Here is a 13,428-nt window from a genome sequence, read left to right as displayed (position 1 = left end):
TCAGTCACATTCACTATGGAAAGGGAGGCTCAGTTTGCATGGGGGAGGCCTCCACCCACTGCCCCCGCCCTGCCGGCTGCACCTACTCGCAATCGCTATGGTCAGAAATGCAGGTTCCTGTCACAAAATGGCAGCAAGCCATGCCATAGGAATGGGAGAGGAGTTAGAAATCCCCCTCAAAAGAAACCAGGTCCTGTTCCCAACAGAAAAGACAGGTGCTGAGAGGAGGAAACCCAGAAGTTACCTCAGTGAAAAGTTACTCAGTTCCACAACCTATTGGAGGGATTAGCAACCCAACACATTGTTCACTCCTAAATGTGTGTGATTTTCTTTCTATACTTCAAGTCTGATTCAACACTTGGATAAGCTCTTTGCAATTTTCCCACCCAGTAACCACAGTACTTTGCTTTAATAAGACATATTACCCAAATCCTGTACATCCCTTAGTCACAGATCTTCTTTTTCCTCTTTTTTTTCCCCTATGTTAAATAATGATAGATATTTTCAATTTATCTATGGCGAATGTTAGGATATGACAGCTGTATTTGTTTTTCACGATGTAAAGTGAATGATAATAGCTCACAAGCTGATTTATTTCCTTCTTTTCTATCCACAATGATCTCACTATGCTATTTCAGCTTAAAAATACGGATATTGAGACACCAGCTGCTTTAACTCTAGAGAATAGTTCTTTCCTATCTACTAACAATTTTGCTTAAAAGAGGAGAGTCAAAAAATAAACGAAATACTTCTCAGAGCCATTTAAACCAAATAAACAAACAACAACCCACCAAAATTGCATACATTTGATAACATTACAAGATTTCCTTTGTTAAGGTACAAGATAGAGAAATTCACTTGAAGATAACTAGTTAAGTCATGAGTTCTCATAGAGTTGTCATTGTTATTATCATGTTATTGACACGAAAATGGCTCATTCACATTTCCAATTAAATTTACTGCATAACTTTTGTGAAGAAAATGCTATAAGCTGAACTAAATAGTTTCAATGTCTCATAACAACATTTTTGTTTATTTTTGTTCTGCATTTGGTTTTTGTTTCAGTTTGGGTATTTTGTTGTTGTTGTTGTTTTGTTGTGTATGTGTGTTTTATTTTGTTTTTTTGGTTTTTGCACTATGTTTTGTTTTATGGGGTCTTCACTGTAAAGGAGCCTGAAAGATTGTATCTCCTTTTGGAAAATAATGCATGCAGGGCCTGAAGGAGTGATTTATGCTGTGACATAATATGTTTTTGACACAAAAAGTACTTGTCAAAATGCTAGATACAAAAGCAACTATTCCGAGTGTTTTTAAGGTAGCAAGGAGTACCTGGCTTTCATCACTCAATAATATATCTGACATAAATAATGATTGAAAACTGACAACCTCGAGATGTGATTTAGATGCTTCCAACTCCTGAAAATGAAAAGGTAAGAAATATCAATTTTGCATTTTATAGTAATTTTTCTGTAATGTAATTGAACTTCTATTCATTGCAACAAACATTATAATAATTGTATTGGTAATTGGTGTGTCATATCATGAATAACATCTTTAATTGAGTACTTCTTTTCATAATATAGCTGCAACTCTGCCTCAAAATTGGGTTCGATTTGGCACTATGGAAGAATAGATTTAATTTTTCATCTTCTGTCTTTTATGAGTAATTTCATATTTAAAATTTCATAAAAAGAGAAGGAAAATCATGAGGTTATGTAGTGATGAAGAGTTTTAACTGGTCATGGTCTATGAAAGTAGTGAGCATTAATTCTGGAAGGTATGACTCTTCTGAAACTCTGAAGAAAGGCAGTTCTTTTTCATGAAACTAAAGAGAATTATCTGTTGTAAATGGCTCTGAGGAAATCATGCCATCACAAAATATTTTTCTCAAAACACTCGCCCTGCTTTAGGACTTCACAGTTTCTTGTTTGTACATATTGATTGCTTCACACTGAGTGAAAACTCTGGGCTTTCAATATCCCATTCATTTTTGCAAGATAAATACATGTAGAAACCCATAGAGATGTCTTCCTACTTGCACATGGCCACTCTGCCCACTCAGTTTCCTAAAAGCCAACACTTTCTTGGTTCCATTATCATAAAGCTATAATTTTATACAAAGGATTTTTTATTTTCATTTTAGAAATAGATGAACAATGTGGAAGTAAGACAAAACCCAAGTTCATGCTTTGCTGTATACTCATTTGAATGCTTTTACTTTTTCAAAAGTACATTGTCAGAGATGGCAAAGATGGGCAAATGCTCTCCCCAAATCCACGTATGCTTGTTTCTTAGCTCACTTCTTTCTTAGCTTCTTTTCCAGCCTTTCTTAGAGTTGGCAGTGGTCATACGATTGAGTGAGACAATAGAATATAGAGAAGCAATGAATGCCATGTCCTGATTTGGTCCATAGGAGCTGCACGTTCAGTCCACCACTCTCCTTTGTGTCAGTTGACTGAATGCAGAGGTCTTAGGGGACAAAGAGTAAGATGGAGGCAGAATACATTTGGATCTAGTGGAGTCCATTTATGAAATGAGGAACACTACTCCACGCCATGAGAACGAGGAATACAGTTATTATGGGAAACAGTTGAGATTTGAGGACTTAATCTAATTCAGTAACTAGAGTAACCTTAACAAATCCATACGTCCCCAATCCTAAATCTGGTGAGTGGTGTCAAAAATAAAATCAGATCAAGAGAGAAAATTTTTTAAAGTTTATTGCCATGCAAAAAGTACCAGTCACTATGTGGGAGATCTTAAACTAAAAGTGGTAAGAAGCTTGGAGGCACATTCTTATAGGATGGTTTATACACCAAAAATGAAAAAGTTGCTCAACCTTTACAATGACTGGTTATTACACTGGGGATTTCCACATGGCAGGGGACTGGTGAAAAGTGATCCTCTCTCTACCAATCAGGAAAATACAAATTAAAACTACACTGAGATTTCACCTCACTCCAATAAGAATGGCAATCATCAAGAATACAAGTAACAACAAGTGCTGGTGAGAATGTGGGGGAAAGGCCACACTCATACATAGTTGGTGGGTCTGCAAATTAGTGCAACCACTCTGGAAAACAGTATAGAGATGCCTTAAAACACTAGGAATGCAACCACCATTTGACCCAGTATCCCACTCCTTGCTATATACTCAAAGGAGTTAAAATCATCATACTATCATGATGCAGCCACATCAGTGTTTATAGCAGCATAATTCACAATAGCTAAGCTATGGAACCAACCTAGATGTTCATCAACAGATGAATGGAGAAAGAAATTGTGTTATATATACAGAATGGAAAATTACTCAGCTATAAAGAAGAATGACTTTCAATGTTTTCCCTGATATATGGATTCTAACCCACAACAGGGCAGGGAATGGAAGTTCAGTAGATTAGACAAAGGGGAATAAAGGGAAGGGGGATAGGAATAGGAAAGACAGTGGAATGAATCTGACATAACTTTCCTATGCACATATATGAATACATCACAGTGAATCTCACCATGAAGTACATCTCCAAGACAGTCCTAATTAGAATAATTCCATGCATGTATAAATATATACAAGCACATATTCTGTGCTTGTATAAATATATCAAAACAGAGTCTACTGTCATGTATAACTAAAAAGAATAAGTTTTTTTAAAAAAAGTGATCACATTATATCATTTTTGGAAAGTGGTTCAAGTTTGTTTACAATTGTTTTCATTATGATCATCAGCAATATTTATAAGAAAAAAATTAAGTACCACTTACTTTAAAATATCAAACTAGGTTATTTTTTGTTTTGTTTTGTTTTGTTTTTATGTTGCCTGGTTTTGTCTACTTGAAACATTCTCAGACCTGGTCTTTATTTTCTTTAAGAGTTGTAACCAAGGATAAAAAAATGATAACTTGGATTTCTGTTCAGGAAACATTCAGTACCCTCTCCATCTGCCACATTACTTTGTCACAATGTACTGTCTTGTCACAGGCCCTAAAAAAAGAAACCAAGCGACCATGAACTGAAACTTTGAAATAACCAAAATAAACCTTTCCTTTTTATATGTTGATTGTTTCAGATATTTTGCTATAGTAACAGAAAGGTGACTAGAAAGCATGCTCTGGGCAGCTGCTGCTCTTTAGAGTAAGTCTTTCAAAAATCACATACACAGCTAAGCTGAGCCTAAATGATAGCCTGGAAAGAAATCCATTCGACCCACAGCTGGAAGCAGAACCGCCCTACATCAGCCAAACCACAGTTAACCTAAAGACTTATGAACAAGGAAATTATGTGCTTGGTGTAAGGCACTGGGTTTTGGAGTAGTTTATTAAAACCACAGTTGAATGATACAGACAGGCAGGCTTAGATAGTGTAGTTAATATCTATAATCTACTAGCTGTGTTTCCTTGCTCAAGTTATTTAAACCACGCCTCAGTTCAGTTATATAATAGGATGATAACAGTATCTGTCTCACATAGTTAGTCTTTATAAAGTATTTAGAACATTTCCTGGCACATAGTAGCACCTGTAATAGTGTACGTCGGATAAATAAAATAAGTACCATTAGTCCCTAAATGTGTCTGCTAAAGACCCCTATCAAGAACATGATGATTTCCACTTTGGTTGATTCAGACAGCGGGTACTTGACACTCCGCAGTCTTCCCTGTAATCAGGAATCTGTGTTACATAACGTTTAAGATTTCCATATGTTGAAAGCATCCTTCTGATGAGTCATGTAAATGGATTTGAGTTTTTGTCTTACCATCTAATCACTGTGTCTGATACTGGGTTTAAAGATCCTCATCAATAAAACAGACATTGTGATAGCTCTTAGCCTAAAGATTTATCAGTATTACATTAGATGGTCTATAGAAAACATTTTAGTACAATAAATAATGCATTATCAACACTTAATAAATAACAATTATCCTTAATTTAGACAAATAATTTTAGAAACTCTAAGATCACCTTTAGCTTGTTAAGAAGTAGATTTTAACTTCAAACTGTTGTTATTTACCTAAATTCACCAAAAGGCAACCTTTTCTGATCTATTTAAGGAAGAGTAGATTTTTTTTTTTTAAAGAACACCTAAAACCAACAAAAATAACATTTCAGTCTTTCTCTCCTCTGCTTCCACAAATTTCTTTGGCTTTTATTTTCATCTCATTCTGATCTATCATTACAATACAAATCATGAATATCATAAAAATGATTCCTATTATTATGTCTGTGTTAGCTTCTCTTTATTTTATGTAAATAATGTTGTCTCTATTTTCTATTTACTTACAATATTTCTGTTATTAATCAAAAGAGCCCTCAGATCATATTCATTTCAATAGCAATTTAATTTAAAAGGTAAGAGATGTGGATTATGTGAAATACTAAGCCATAATGTGTGTATCTTTTACATGAAAATAACCTTAATTTCCCTGCTTGACAGAGAAAAGAAATAAAGAGAGTGATTGCTATAAATCAAGAAAAATTCATAACTTGCTGGAGGTGTAACAGCTGTTGATTTAAGGTTCGCATCTTTGATAACATGATGCTGCTGGGAAGATCACATCTTTTTGACAAAGCTGTGAACATAAAAATTACAAGGCTTTACTCAACATTTAAATATTTTCTCTGTATCACTTGCAGAAAAAAATATTTCTTTTATTCACTTATACTAAAATATGTCTAAAATATATCTCATCAGCAAGATTTACATTAAATTTAGTGTTTTTTTGTTTCATAGGTCTACAGTAGAATGCTTGTCACATCACAAATAAAAATAACCTTAACCATCTTAAGTTCAGAGAAATGGTCTACTATTATGGAGAAGGAGTTCCTTCCACTGATAATGCACACAGAGAACAGAGCCTACACTCGGGATATTATTCATTTCTTATATTATCAACTAAAAGGAGGTGATTGAAAAATTAGATGACAAAACAAAGCAAGCACAGCATTGACTAGAGAAAAATATCCCTGAAGTGGATTCTTGAAAGTGAGGAAAAGAGAATAACTTCACCAAGCACTTGGGGACAAAGCAATGTTTTTATTTATCTAAAGTCTGCTGCAGTGTTGTATGTATTTATGCAATGTTGATTCACAAACTGAAATTTTGTGCTGAGATTTCGTGTTTCTTATTTATCAGTGAAATGCACTGAGAACATCACCAAGGAAGGATCCAGAATAATGGTAAGAAAGAGCCCAGTCTCTTCATTCTTTAGTCAAACTCAGTGTGCTTCCTTTCTTTTAAGATGTGTACTTACCTTCGAAATAGAAAGTCAGATTTTCTTATTACTATGAATAGTTTTTTCTTTAGATATTTTCTGCCTTTTATCTAAGGCCATCATGCGCTGTAACCCATATGTGCACCAATCCTCTAGCATCTCAAGCCACTTTCTCTTTGAGTGTTCAAGTAAAATGATATGACTCCCCTGCCATATGCATTAGAAAATCAAGAGCCCTTTCTGCCCCCTTGAGATCTGGGAAAGATTGCTTACTAGTCTTGCAAATACTTCTTACTCTTCGAGTTTACTCTGAAAGCCTGCTTTTGCCTGATTCTTGATCCCTAACAGGGTTTTTCCTCCTACAGCTACCACCTTCTCTCTGCATCATTTCATCCCCAATTGGACACTACAACTGGCTCATTATCCAAAGTGCCATTATCAAAGGTTATGTGTACAACAGACTGCTATTGGAGGTTTAAAGAAAACATGAAGCAGCTTTGAGTTGAATGTTGCACATCACTTCTCATTTACTTTTTTTATTCAAGCAACAAATACTTGTTAAGCACCTACCATGTACAGTCACTATTTGAGATAAAGGAAATAACAGCAGTGAACAGAACAGATAAAATGTCTTGTGCTTATAGACCTTGCAGTCTAAGTACAATGGAGAGAATAAAAATAAATAAATAAGTTAGAGAGTGGTGTTATCAGGAACAATGAAGCAGGAAAGGCAAAGACTGTTAGGAGGAGTGTGATTTCAAAAGTGTGGTGGGGAACAGACTTGGCATCATTTAGGAAAAAACGCAAAGCACAAAAGAAATAAGGGAGGAAGTCAAGGAAAGAGTGTTTGGGAAGAGTGCTTTGAGATAGGGGAAGGAGAAAATGAAAAGCCCTGAGATCAGAGCCTCCCTAGAATGTTAGAATTACAGCAGAAGGGATACGAGCTAATTTCTGATATTTCTCACCTCCTAGACCCTCTTCCAAAGTCCTATATTAACTGTATTTTTTTAGTTTCTGTATCCTCCGTGTTTTCTTACCTTGAATCTCTTTGTCTAAGGAGTGAGTACCCCTCCCAAGACAAATCAAATCTTAGAACTGCAAACTATTCTCCCGGAAGTGCATTTTTCATATGCAAACTAAACAAACCAGAGCCCACGTTCAGAAGCAACTCCTCTAACTTTTACACACCAGGAGGCAGAATTCCTTTGCCCTAAACACCCCAGGACCAGGTACTGAACACCTAGGGACCACCTCTAGCCCAGTCTACTAAACTGTCCAGCCCAAAACCTGCCCTGCTGGTTAACCTGGCTTGCCCATTCCTTCCTGTGAAAATTACAGTGATGACTCGCCCACACTTCCTTATTTAGGCTGGACAAGTACCTCTCCAAGTGGCCCTCATGACCTGGCTTAACACACATCTCCTCTCATAAACAGTGTGTTCACTAAAGAGGTGACCGAATCTGGCTAAATATATCCTGTCCTGATCTTACAGTTCAAGACATTTTGCAATGTTTTCAGAAGTAGCCACCTACAGACCATAATCGGTTGGTTTTCTTGGAGATGCCATGTTCTGCATTGCCTGGACTCTAAGGAAACCACCTATCAAAAGCAGCTAAGGTAGGAACATCCTCATGGTCCACCCTTAACTCTGACTGGGAATTTAACGAGCTGGGTTTCCAGAGCTTCTATACAATAGGACTGTCATCAAAGTTGTACTTCTCCAAAAGGGGGTGGACTGGGGGACTTCCCTGGCAAGTAAATTGTGTAACTACTGCCTCATGCAATTTCTAACCCTGGAGATTAAAGAGATAGATTGTGGTAACTGTACAATTCAAAAAAGAAAAAAAAAATTAAAGAAATTAGTACTAGAATCCATAAAAACCTAATTTCAAAAATTGTAGCCATCTTAATGACTGGGAAACATATTTCCTCTGAATTTATTTTTGTTTGTGTGTGTTGAGGTCTTCCTTGTTAATTTTCATACTTATCTACTGTCATCCAATAGACATATTCTCTCAAAAGACAGTTAAAACCCTTAATCAGATAAATCTCTGTGTGTGAATTAATATGTAAATTAAATCTATGAGAACAATATAGTTCTGATTTCCAAGTGCTTATAAATGTCTGAATTTCAAAACTGGCAATGTTATTTGTTAATCATTTCATTTTCAGTTGATATTAATTCTTCGTGCTATTTGATTAATTTCTATAAAGTGATGAAAACGGAATCATGATTCATAGTAACAGTGTGTTTGGCCTTAAAAAGAGTTTTGTGCTACTGGGAAGAATTCATATCTGTTTATTACACTATCATATTTTCTGGTTTGTAAGCTTTGGCAGTTTACAAGCACAACCAACTTTTATAAGTATTTTTGGGGGAGATATAGAATTTTACAGTACGGAGAGGAGGAAATGCATCTCTCCATGCTGACAAGGCCAATCAGTCTTTCTGCAAAGGCACCCTGAGAGTTTTTGCAGGTGGCCCCACTGTGGGAAAAGCTTAGAGCTCTGAGTGGGGAGCTCTGGCATTTGTGAAAATATTGGTTGACTACACCATCCTAAGATTCCACTGTCTGGTGGCCTCTACTCAGATTAAAGCCACTTACCCTGAATGACATACATTTGGAGTATTTGGCCAAACAATTTGCTTCTATATACAGCTTTTATTTCACAGTATGAATTGCCACATTGTGAAAATGGATGTGATGTGATTGATAAATTAGGAAACATGTTTTGCAAAACACAGATTATTGGTTATCTCAGGATCAGGTCTGGTTGCCAACACACTCATGTAAGAAATAAATGGGAGCAACTGTTACAACAGCTGCTTTCTTTATCATAATAGAGGTAATAAGGATGATAAGAATGTATGGAAGACTGTGCTAATCATACAGTTAATGGTGATGAGAAAACAAAGATCATTATTAATGACCAAAACCTAGATGGGCTCTAAAGCAATATTTATGAAAATTTCTACAGGAAATAAAATTTTATTTCAGCAATTTTTTTTCAAACTCTGACAGCTGCATTTTTTGGGTTTTTTTTTTTTTTTCAATCTCACAGACTCAACAGTTATCATGATAGGACTTTTGATACTCAAGGTTTTCCAAGAATAACACTATCAGAGCTTTTGCAATCAGTAAGAACAGTCTCTAGCGGTAGGCCAGACTGTCTTGCTTGAACATCTACACACTAACAATACTTGCATCATTTCTTATATCGCAAAAATATCCTTTTTTCATGTGTCTTAAAAAAGAATCCTGAATTTTAATATTCTGTTCTGTAACACTGTGTCACCTGCATAGTCTTTTAATTTACTGTCTTCAGAGACCACCCCTGCCTCCATCACCCATTTGAGAGCTTTTTGCCTCCTTCTTCCTAGCTCATCTATCACTGCTAAGTCTCATCTCCCTTTTTTATTTGTGAGTTTATTTTAGGATATGCATCTTTATAAATAGCTAAGCTAATTTTAATTAAAATATTAAGTAAGCCATCATAAGGCATAAAGGAAATGATTTAGTAAAGTCCGGATATATTACATCTATTGAATTCCCTTCATCCTCTTCTCAATTTGATCAAAGAATGTAACTGCACGTGTCTGGCATGCTCTGCTCTGGATAAGCCCTTGCTGCTTGCCACCAGGCTTTCACTACTCTCCTGATGCATATATCATATTTTTTTCTCCTAATATACACTCTGTTATCTCACTGCAAAGTTAAAATAATAATGGTCAAGAACCCTTCTTTCTTTCTAAAGTATTTTTAGCTTCTTTATTATTCCCATTGTTTTTGAAATGTGTTGCTTGCCCCAATCCCAAGAAATATTTCCCAGTGGAAACATAAATGCAGTGGGTAATTTTCCTCACAACTGAGGGTGCTTTTATTTAAACAAAATGTGCTTAATTGCTGTGTTCCATGTATTCATTTTTAGCCTGAGTTCAAATAGCTTATTGATGTTACCATTAATCTTAGATACCATTCTCATCTTTTCACTTAATTATTCTCTTCTAGAATCGTAAGAAAAATCTGTCATTTCTGAATCATGTGCCAATTCAATCAGAGGATTGTCTGTCTGTCGTCCATTGTAGAGTACTTTTAAATGCTTTATACCAACTCCATGACATGTTCAATTATGCCAGTCTCAGCAAATTTAAATGATGATTCTATTTGTCATTTTAGTACACCCTTCATGACAGTAAGTCAAATAATTACTAGTTGGCCTCTGCAAATCCACAAGTCAGCAATGAGCCTTATAGTATGTTTACCATGACTTGAATTTCTACTAGTCAAAAGTAATTTCATTGTATTACTAGGACATATTTATTAATATAATTATATGTCAACTCAAATGCACTGCAGTTAAAACTAATTGGCCATATTTTAAAGAGTTTCCACAAAATAAAAGATTACTTCCACACTTTTGTATACATAGGAGTCTATAGAGAATGAGCATATGAACGGCAAGAAATAACACTAATTCCTTTAGAAACTTTCACGAGGAAATGGGGAAGGTGTGCATGCTAATGTAATCAGTTTTTCCTCATACAGGAAGTGCTAGGAATGCTGGTACCCATAGAAACACCATCTAGGGGTTATAATACCTCTTGGATCATTTTCTGGTGATGCTCTGGTATCTGCATCTAAAGGAAGCCTCTGGTCCCTTCTTCTCTGATGAATTTTCCTGCACCCTGAAAGATTAAACTTCAATGCTCCAGCCCTTAGCCTTTCTTTCTCTGGCCCTTCTTTCATGGCACATCATGAAATAACAGACAATCAGACAACCAAATTTAAAACCTCAGGACCACAAAAGAAACTATTCATTTTCTTCAATTCTTTACGAATACAGTAACTGATCTCCCACCACCAAGAAGATGAATAGATAAACAGATAAATAGAAGAAAAGAAACAACACATTGACATCACTATGTCACTGTTGATATGTCACTATTTTTTTTCTTTTTTTTGCAGTACTAGGGATCGAACTCAGGGCCTTGTGCTTGTGAGGCAAGCACTCTACCAGCTGAGCTATCTCCCCAACCCCAATATGTCACTATTTTAAATGCTTAATATCTCACCCAAACCACAAGGGTTTCCTTGTGTAAAAGGAAAATGAATGAGTTTGGTGCCTCTGTTTAAAAGCTAATTTAGACTTCTTCCCATTACCTATTTCTAATTCCTAACTTTCTTTCCTTCTCACTTGTTTTTCCCTAATTTCCAGGAAAGTTAAAGATGAATTAATGCTATGCAAAAAGTAGATGGCATCAGACTCTTAATGATCAATAGATTCTTATATATAATAGTTATACATATTATTCAAGCAATTCATTTAGTTAAAGGGTATGCTGTTAATGAGGCTAATGTACATTCATTCCTTATCTGAACCAATTAACTTCATAGAGAGAAAAAAAATCTTCCTAAAACACTGTATCTAACTATAGATAACTGAGTAATTCAGAACGTTCATTAGAAGGAAATTTCAGGGAACACTTCTGACAGTTGGTCTTTGGAATTGTTTTAGTATTTGACAGACAGCATACAATTATGTTATTATTTTCTAGGAAGAGATGCATTGCTCTGAAGAACTTCTTACTGAATCGGGATTTACCAAAGCTTCAAATATAGGAAAGCTGACTTAAGTTCAATGCAAATGGAGTTTGCGCTAATATCAACTTAAATCTTGATCTACTACTACCCAGTGTTGTTTGGAAGCCACAAATGAACTGTGGGCGTTTCTGAGCCATCTCTAAAGCGCAGGTGTGCCCCTCAAGAGAACTCTTGGTATAATCTCACGAATCTGAGACTGCTTTGTTGCCTTGACAAATGTCCTGCTCAAAGACAATTCTGTGATACTGCAGAATTTATTGCTCAGACAGCCCTAGGTTCAAACGCAAAGCCCACGAGATAGAGATACCCGTGTGCCCAAGTAGCCTTGTGGTGCCAGCTGCCTGAAAGAGAAAGAATTACTGCTCAAGTGATAAGTCCCCAATCAGGTCAACTGCCCCACAGCCCCTGCTTCCTGTCTACCTTGAAGAACCCCTCCTCACCACAAATTCCTTCATCGTGCTCCACTATAAATAAAGCATTCTCGGGGTTTTTCTCCTTTGTTAGGATCAGACTCATCAGATCTTTTCCACCCAAGCCCCTGCTTTCAATATATTTCCATGTCTTTTGCTTTATTTCTTGATATTACTTTTTCAGTCTTATTTCCAGAAGGTTCACACCTCTGAGGGTTACTTATTCCCTCTCCATGCAGGCCATGGGTTACACAGTGTTAATAAATAAAATTGAGTAAACATTAGAATTAAACTACAAAATGCTGAATATGAATTTTAGAAAAAAGAGATGATTTAAAATGTATTATATATGTATATATATATATATATATATGCTTTATTGAGAGATAATAACTAAGAATCATACTACTGAAAAGGTTTATAGCTCACTTCAATATTTTAAGGTGACTTACAGGGTACTCATGATGTGAAATACTCATTAGTATCAAAGCTGTATCCTAGCAGCTAATTTTGTTGTCATTAAAGTATGGGTTGTTGATTGCTATTTTTGTCTGAATGGTTCGTGACAGAAATCCAGTGCAATCTTCAGTGCAATGAAAACCACTACAGAGTACCCCACTCTCTCCTAAGGAGGCAGAACTTATTACTATGTCTAAAGAGTAATCTCTCCTCACACTGTTTCATTGGAGAACCATGTGTCCTGAAGCTTTTGCAACCAAATTCTCAGCAAAAGTCATATTTTGCAGTTATGAAAGTTCACTGATACAGAGAAAACTGATATAAATATGATGTGATATTATGGAAGCAACTTGATCTTCTGGCCTTCCCACCCTATGTCCATTATACCTGGCTTCACGCCCTAACGTCCTTGGTAGACATCACCTGCCCAGATCCAGGGCTTGTTAGTGGCTTTCCATCCTCACAGCTTCTGGTCTACCAGAGCAGTCCTTCTTATTTGCAACCACAGGGGTCTGTGTGTGTGTGTGTGTGTGTGTGTGTGTGTAATTCTAGGGATTTGGTAGAGGAAAAGTGATGTGTTTCATCTACAATATTTAAACTGGAAGGACTAAGTCATTTTGTTCTACCAGGAACAAAATTATTTAAAAAATAAATACATTTTAGGGTATCCATTTTGTGTCTATACATGAAGCAATAAAAGCAAAAGAGAAAAGAGAGTAGAAAATAAGATAAAAATCAAGAATGAAGTGAGT

At 35.9% G+C, this 13,428-nt stretch overlaps 1 long non-coding RNA gene across 2 annotated transcripts; it reads left to right on the top strand.

The window, feature by feature from the left end:
- Positions 1-330: 330 nt before the first annotated feature.
- On the top strand, positions 331-12,418 carry LOC124982306 (uncharacterized). 2 transcript variants are annotated; one of them, XR_007108245.1, is made up of 3 exons: positions 331-1,430; positions 5,724-7,821; positions 11,762-12,418. It is a non-coding gene; the product is annotated as an uncharacterized LOC124982306 (long non-coding RNA). The 2 variants fall into 2 exon arrangements; XR_007108244.1 differs by lacking the exon at positions 11,762-12,418 and having other exon boundaries at positions 5,724-8,059.
- Positions 12,419-13,428: the final 1,010 nt, after the last annotated feature.

The sequence above is a fragment of the Sciurus carolinensis genome, chromosome 4, assembly GCF_902686445.1.
Source record: "Sciurus carolinensis chromosome 4, mSciCar1.2, whole genome shotgun sequence".
Lineage (NCBI taxonomy): Eukaryota > Metazoa > Chordata > Mammalia > Rodentia > Sciuridae > Sciurus > Sciurus carolinensis.
This window is presented reverse-complemented; position numbering and strand designations above follow the sequence as displayed.